This window comes from Taudactylus pleione, unplaced genomic scaffold (assembly GCF_031769625.1).
Source record: "Taudactylus pleione unplaced genomic scaffold, aTauple2 ptg000093l, whole genome shotgun sequence".
NCBI classification, from domain to species: Eukaryota; Metazoa; Chordata; class Amphibia; order Anura; family Myobatrachidae; genus Taudactylus; species Taudactylus pleione.
Window position 1 is genome coordinate 8,492,435 of NW_028284495.1, and position 8,744 is coordinate 8,501,178.

At 35.8% G+C, this 8,744-nt stretch overlaps 1 pseudogene; it reads right to left on the reverse strand.

The window, feature by feature from the left end:
• Window positions 1-8,161: 8,161 nt before the first annotated feature.
• Window positions 8,162-8,280, reverse strand: LOC148526819 (5S ribosomal RNA; annotated as a pseudogene).
• Window positions 8,281-8,744: the final 464 nt, after the last annotated feature.

Sequence of the window (8,744 nt, forward strand, 5' to 3'; positions counted from 1 at the left end):
AGCAATAAATTTAGTTAAAGTTTATATTGTGGAGGAATAAATTCACTTTTCATGCAGGTAAAAATGCATAACAAGGCTTGCATTGTATAATCCTGTTTGAAGCAAACTGTAGTAGAATTAAATGTTTGTCAAATGCTCTGATGTGGTTTTCATCTGACAAGTTTATGTTATATGATAAAATATATAACTTACGCATGGGTATGTAGTTATGAGAGCGGCAGAAGCATGGCTGCCGGTCCCAATATCGTCAATGTAATTCCGGCATGTTATCTGTCACAAAGTAATTGTATGATGATATAAAACACTATATTATGTTAATGGAAGCTTCCCCTGTTATGTGTACTTATTTGATTACAGTCAAGCTACTGTATATAAGATTCTAAACAATTGATAAGTCATGCTGTAGATCCAGATGCTATGAATAATCTGTTCCTGCAGGCTGCATAAATAGTGAGTTAACTTCATCAATATATTTTTAGAACTGATAATTTCTTTGACAATGTACTATAATATATATTATGCTTGTACAGTAGGAAACATCTTAAAACATTATTTCACTGTCAAAATGCTATATATGTCTTACTTATGGTTACTGTAAAATAATTGAAAGAGACCAATTAACCATGACCTTCACTGATGTCAAATTTGCAAATGCATGCATTAACTGTGTATATGTGCTTATTACAAACAAGATAGTGACAATGATGATGATGATGATGATGGTCAAAAACAAAATAAATGTCTTTCCATTTACCAAATCTTTCAAATATCTGTTTTTCAGTCAAATACATAAATACAGCATGTGCGCTAGTTCTAATCTTTGAAAACACTTTTTTTTGTAATTTTGTCAGACAAGAGACTGTATTATAAACATCCATGCTTCAGTCAAATAAATAAAACAAACATATACAGTACAGTGCTCATGTACCTATGGTAATGGGTTGAACAAGGCTTTTACTTCTCACTGGGTGATGCTTAGGTGCCACAAAAATGCCAAACCACATGTTCATCATCCTTGAACACCAACACCGCTGCCATCAATGAACATATTCATAATAATCACTTTTTTGAATAGTAATTGCAATTTTTAAACAAAGTGTTTCTAAGCTACTTTAAGATACTTTTAGAAACATTGGAAGAATCACATACATGCACCACTATACTAACTTACTGTACATAATCAAAAAATCAATAACTGGTTATAGAAAACAAGTACTGACATTTTACATCAGACTATGGGTCATATACCTCTGCTACCTTCAAATAACATTGTACCTGATCATGTACTTAACCTAATTGTACACCATTTTTTAAAAGCTTACCAAGACATAGACATGTTATCATTGTTAAGGATGATCAGTGCACATATAAACAGATAGTATCATCTAAATATGATTACTTTGGAACAAAGAAAAATATTTCAGGTGTCGCTGCTACTGCTAGACACAGATTAGCATGCAGATATATGAAAACCCCAGTAGTTTAAGCTCTGAGTAAGTACTTATCTGAATGTCAGCTAGCATAGAAATATGGAGACTGGCAAGGTGCAAGACTTAGTGGTACACCAGAACGAGGGCACATTTTGACCAAGAGAATAAACATTCATAAGCCAATGAATGTTCAGCAAACAGACTATCCCAGTAAATGTAGCAAAAGATTAGGACAAGTAGCAGACAACATATTAAAGTAACATAGCCAAACATTATGGCAGGTAGCAGACAGTGATTCCAGTAATGAAGCCAAGGAAGAAATCAGAAATACTGTCATTCACAGAGAATTTGCAAGAACAGAGCAGCATGAAAGCTACTGTATCAACAGATGTGATGATCTGTACTCACTGTCAGTTAAAATCTTCCTAACTAATTAGAATACTTATAGAGAGGAAGTCCCACCAAGAATATCTTAAAGCATTGTGGTTATGATACCATCAGTGATTCCAGCAACAGTGTCACGGTACCTTGCAACAATCAGTCAGGACAAAGAAGGAAATGTTAATGGCTCCATGAATAGAAGCTGATACTGATCCAAGTTGTGGCACCTAACATTAGGTCATTATTTTTTAGGGATTCAACATTTGAAAAAAAAATAATGTTGCCCATTACAATTTTTTATTGTACCACTACCCTTACTATTATTACTATATATGGTTAGCATATATAGTTTGTAAAACTTTTGGTAAAGTAAGTCTTATAAATCTAAACTGATTTTATAAATTGTATTACACAAATAAATATATTCATGTGGACTATATTATTAATACTAATATTAAAAATTTATATTGATGTAAAAACTTTCTGGAGAATTTTTTTTTAAATAATCAAATAACCTTTTTTTAAACTCTCAATGTCAGGCAGCAGCTACAGACTTGCAATATATTACCATGCAAAAGAAGAGGTAATGATCTACCGGAAAACAGTATCATTTTGTCACTACATAAATCTTTAGTAACACCTCACCTTGAATGTGGATTATAATTTTGGCAATGGTTCATAACTAAGATCTATCATTGAACTAGAAAGAGTTCAGAGAACAGTAACATTATTAAAGGTAATGACACATTTGTAGCAAAGGCCAGCCAAAATTAGTGCGTAGCATATGCATATTAGATACACAAATATTCAGATCTAGTACATAAGGGAGCTTTAATTAATGACATGTTATCTGCATAGAATAGAAGAGAGAATCACAAGATCATCTACATAGGATAGAACAGAGTATCAACACAGAAGAGTTGTTTTACAAGTCACTTTAATAGAAGAAATATTTCTTGTGTAAAACAAACTTGTTAATAGCTTTCAAACATTAATACTATTTCACTTCTCTTTACTGATCACAAAAATAATTATGCTTTTTAGCCATTAGCGTTACTTAAACATGTTTCCTTTAGCCAACAACCATTTGGAGATTTTTGGAATGTATTTTAAGTGCTTTAGATGCACTTTATATGTTTCCAAATGCTTCTCAATTGCCTTAAATTTAATGTTTAAGAACAAAAAACATATATAAGCATTTCAAAAGAAAGTAAAAAGATCTCAGGATTGGAAATGAGATACAGAATATCTCACTTTCCAAGTTCCTGGACAAATCAACTGAAGAATAATGTTTCTAAAAAATATGCTTATCTATTGATTTGTAGCTGTTTAGTTAAAATATTATTGTATTACAAAAGGATGACACTAATTATTAAGAAAAAAGACTAGAATTGTATAAATAGTACATTATTAGAAAAATCAATGTTTACTCTAGGATAACACATACATGATTGTATTGTCTACATGTAATGTATTAAAATGTTCTTGCTCATTTGTAATACGAAGAAAAAATATAGCAGATTTCTAAATATAAAATATAAAAACATTCTCTTAATATAAAAATAAATCAATAAAAAAGTACTACCATTCTTTCTCCCATTTTCTGTATAACTCTTGATCCATTATTTCATCTATACTGTATTTTATGCATATGTATGTTTAATTTTTTCTTTATCAATATCTTCATTAGAGTTGGTAAATATAACATTTTCATACAGTAGGTAGTTTAAAAAATATTTACCTTTAGATAAAAATTATTATCTTTAGATAATCTTTTTAATCGACTTTATAAAATACAAACACCTACAATTTAATAGAACATATAGTTGAACATATTACTTGAAACTTCCATCTGCAATCAAAATGAGTCACAATGCATGTGAACTTTAAAATCTATAATTCAAGATTCTGATTTAATTTAATTGCCTGCATCTCTTTAAACAATAAATATTGGGGGGGGGGGGAGAAAGACAATAATCATGCCATAATTTTAGAAATATCTGCTTAATAAATTTCTTCAGAATTTCCATTTGTGAAAGCCTGTATTTGTCTTTGACTTTAATCCAGACAATATTATAGTAGCATCATACCTGTGCCTTTAACAAGTTATTTTAGCAACAAGCGAAGAGCTGTTTTTTTCCCTTACAATTTCTGCTTCAAGTGTTTGGCTCATTGATCATTTTCTCAATGAACGTGATGTGCATACATTTAAACAAAGATTTTAACTTGAGACCCAGTAAAAGATACAGTATGTACATTCTATGAAATCAGCTCCTCTCAAGAATAAAATGCTTGCACATTTTATAGGCAGACATACATGGATTTTTCAGATAATGCATGATAAGTTGAAACAATTTTGATTTATGCTATCCAAAATGTTCATATACACAATGTTGCTGGGTAGACTTAATATGTTTCAGTAGGTTTTCATGTTTATTATGCAGCTGAAACATAATATTTTTAAGTTTATGCTAAGCAGAAGTAGTATTTTAGGGGGGTTTAATTTTGTCTTACTTATTTACAAACAACCAGGGACATGCAGTCAGGGGATGCAGAGCCTCAACTGTCATAATGATTAAAATAATACAAAGAAAATATTTATAACACGTATTCTGTGTCATAAATTTCTGCTTTGCATTATGAGAGTGCTGCCTCCCGCTAATAACAAAAAAGCAGCTAAAGCGGGGGGCAGGGCCATGCCACGGGCTGTAAAAGCCCAATCAAAAAATAGGGCAAGGCAGCACCTATACAAGTGTCATATTGACAGAGACCTGCCTTCAACCCAAATGAAAGCTTGCCCCTATCAGTCAGGCAGATGTGATTGGACAGTGGATCCATCACTAAATCCGCTCTCCAGTGATGGATCTGCCAACATCACTGGGTGGGTAGAGGCATATGCGGCAGGGACATGATGGAGATGCAGGCGTTAGCAGCGGTGGGACCTGGCAGAGATAGCTGGCATGGTGGAAGGCCTGGATCTGAGAGGATCCAGTCCCTGATAGCCATAGTTCAGCAGTGGTTCCAGTTTAAAAAATGGAGCTCAGCTTCATTTTTGAAATTCAAGATGGCCACCGTGAGCCAATCACGGCTCACCACATCATCGCCCCGCCCCCTCTGGCTGGCTTATATATGCAAGTGTGAGGCAACTGCTGTCAGTCCGCCATCGGTGAAGGAGCATGCAAGAACTCCCAAAGACAGAAGCCATGGGTAGACGGGTGGGCTTTCAGCACAGTGCTGGTTGTTGCTCTGGAGGAGGCACCCAATTTAATTTTTTGGGGATCCCCAGTTTCCGAGAAATTCCACACTTGGGCTGACTAGTTTACAGAGTGGTTAATGTGATGGCAGGGGGACCCAACACTGAGTGTACCCCCTGCTTTTGCATTATTCCCCTGACTGGTTCAGCCTGGTGCTGGTTACTGTTCAATACGGGTAACCCTACGCTATTTCTTTTTAAGGGGGAGTGTTAATCAGCCAGTGCCTCCTTAGCCACTGACTTCACCGCACATCACTGCAAACAACATTAAAATTATATAAGTAGATTATTTTGCAATGTAAATAATTGGTTGGTAAAATTCTTATATTGCATAACTATTGCTGATACAGTCTCATTCTATTATGCTCTCATCACATTTTCCTCTATATGAAAATGCATCCGAATACTTGAATAAGTTTGAGGATAGATAAGCACCCTGTTTGATATGTAATTTTGTTAGGTAAGTTAAGGGTTAAAAGCTGGAGGGGGGTGCGGTTAGTTATTGGTCATTTGAGGAGTATAAGCCTATGGTAGGATTTAGAGGTCCCATATAAATAGCCTGGTGAAGGGAGCCATCTTCCTCTTTCCAGTTTTATTTCAACCCCACCCACCCACCCATGTAAGATGGTTTGTGTAAATTTTTCTGTTGTTGGATTGTGTATTTGTCTGTGTTTGCTTCCAACAGGTAGATGTGCAGCCTGGCGGGAAGCGGCCTATTATTAGCGCAGGAGTGCCTGTGGTAGCATTCTTCCTTTGAGAGCATCCAGTTTGTCACTGCCTAAAGGGGGGACACGGTCATTGTTCCAAGGGAGGGACCAATGCTGCGCCAATTAGGGGAGGATGGTACTGCCCCAGGTCAGTCTGTGCAAGGCGGGGATCCGCCCCTTTTATTAATATTGGTATCGTCTGGCCTGTGGCCTCGGAGCACTGCTTTCTTCTTGCCACCTATTCTAAAATTTCAATTTGATCAATAAATTCTGGCTGTGACCTCTTTTAATTCCATATACATGTGTCAGTGTGTTATTTCTAGGTTTAAGTTAAGTTAACAAAAGGGAATAATAAAACAAATGGGTGACTTAAGAGTATTTTTTTTATTTTCCTGTGGTTAATTTAAATTTATTTAACAATTTTCTTTAAAGATAAATAAACCCAACCTGCAAAATCCTCATTTATGTTACATTTTCTTCATTGAATTTAGGGCCTGATTCAGAGACGGATGCTCACTCTGAATCAGGGCGTTTTTTTTGTTTTTGGAGCGGCCTCCTGGCCGCTCGCATAGCTGTGGGAGCCCACCCACAGCTATAGTGAGTGACCAGGTTGATGGTCACGATGGTCAAGACCATCGCGACCATCGGGCTTGTGACAAGACCCTTGTGGTAGGGTCTCGTGGCCGCAAGCCCCAGAGAGCTTTCGGCTCTAATAGAGCCGGAAGCTCTCCCACTGACATCACTGGTGATGTCAGTGGGGCCGCCCACAAACAGCAGGCATTCGCTTGGGAACGCCTCTGTTTGTGAAGCCACCCCCCAGCCACGCCTACCAAATGGGGCGAGCTGTCAATCACCATCGACAGCTCGCCCCCTTTGGTGCGAGACCTGGAGCGATGGAGCACCCATCGCTAGCCGGGTCTCGTGCATGCGCATGACAGAGCCAGCTCAATCATGTGCAGCATGCCCAGTGGGCAAACATCGACCCGGTTGTGAGCGCTCAGAGCTTGCGACCGGGTCTGAATCGGGCCCTTAATCCCAATAATTGTTTGCACAATTTTTGTATGTACAGTACACTGCTTTAGTGCCAAGATTGATTTTTCTTATTTACTATATGAATCTGTTGTTATTCTAGAATATAAAGAGCGATTTCTTTAAAAACTCCAGTGTTGTACATCATTGGTTCCTGGTCTACAGTAAGGGGGACAATTACTAAAATTAGAGTTTTTAGAAGTGGAGATGTTGCCAATAGCAGATTCTAGCTATTAACATTTTAGAAGGTGCTTGTTAAATGTTAAGTAGAATATGATTGGTTGCTATGGACAACAACTCCACTTCTAAAAAATCTCACTTTAGTAAATTTACGCCTAGGACTCCAAACAGACAGATCTTGGAATCTGCTGTTAAATGTAGGGAAAGAGAAGTAAAAACAGTTTAGAGGTTGGAAAAATAAAGTGCCAATTTTTAATCTGTAGTTTATGAATTATGAGACAGACAGAATATTAAATTACAGCTGCAAAGTCAATTATATCCAACTTGGAATGAGCAAACACTCAAGGATGTATGTCCAAAATTTGAAACAAAGACATTTTAATAAAAGGCATTCTATCCAATATTGTCTCTGTTATGAGTCACACATTGTTCATTCTGCAAACAGTTAGGAACAATTGTTTTACTTTCTGCTGCATACCATAATCAGAGTAAAAACAAGCCAAATATTATAATTACACCACAGAACAAAATCATTATGTGTTTCCCATTCTCAATTAACTGTTCTTTTTGCTTACAAAAACTCATGTGATTTTTTCCTTTTCAGTGTATATGGATAATGACCTTCTATGTTTTTCTACCATGTTAAGTACTGTTCTGTACCCTCTCTGCAGATCTTTCCACAAGATATCCAACATGTCTTACAAAAGACTCAGATAATCATTATACTGACCAACCCATTAGAAGTTTGCAATCTGTGAAAGATGAAACACCAAAAAAGAGACAAAGAAGGGCTTGTTGCTGGGGAACTCTTAAAGTAGAATTTTACATGAAGTATAATATTAAAATATAACTTTTAATAAACAGTTAAAATTGTAAATGACCCTTTGTGCTACACAGAAAATTAGTTTTGCAAAAAATTAATATCATTAAAGGTAATACCTCATCTATAAAGAACTGAAAATATTTGAGGGTAATAAATCTCCTACGATTATTTATAGTTAATATGAGTATTATACCAGTTTCATAGAAGTTTTGTATTTGAGGATAGGTACCTTAATAACCTTGGTATTATAGCAATAATGTGATTTGCTGATTGTCCAGACCAATGAATGTGTGGGAACAAAGATACATACATTATCTGCTGTGTTACCACTTTGTCCCAATCCACCTCCTTATTCATAAACCAACAGTACCAGGTATTCCCAGGTGGTCTCCTATCCAAGTACTAACCTGGGCCAATACTGTATAGCTTCCAAGATCAGACGAGATTGGGCATATACAGTATGGTATGACTGTAGGTATGCAACCACTCGGGAAAGTGTGAATGCCCAGGTAAAAACAAAGCAGGGTGATTGTAGAACTGTCTCGTTTCAAGAGTCCACTTTGTTAGAAATTACATATTTCAAAAAAAGTATTGCATAAGCATACTTTAATTGTTCCATAAATAATTAATCACATGTATTTACCAGTCAATAATATCATATATGTATCATAAGCTATTGTACAACTCCAAAAATTTGGTTGATTCAAAGATTGATCACATCAAAATGTACCCTTTATATACAGGTAAGTTCTTATAACTCAAATGTTAATTATGCATATCGGATAAATCAGTAGTAAAATTAAACATCACTAATAATCAGAACCCTCTCTATCATTCTTGCACCAATGAGTTCTAATTAGAGATGAGTGGGTTCGGATCTCTGAGATCCGAACCCACCCAAATTTAGAAATCCGGGGCGAGAACAGAACGTGCGTTCGGTT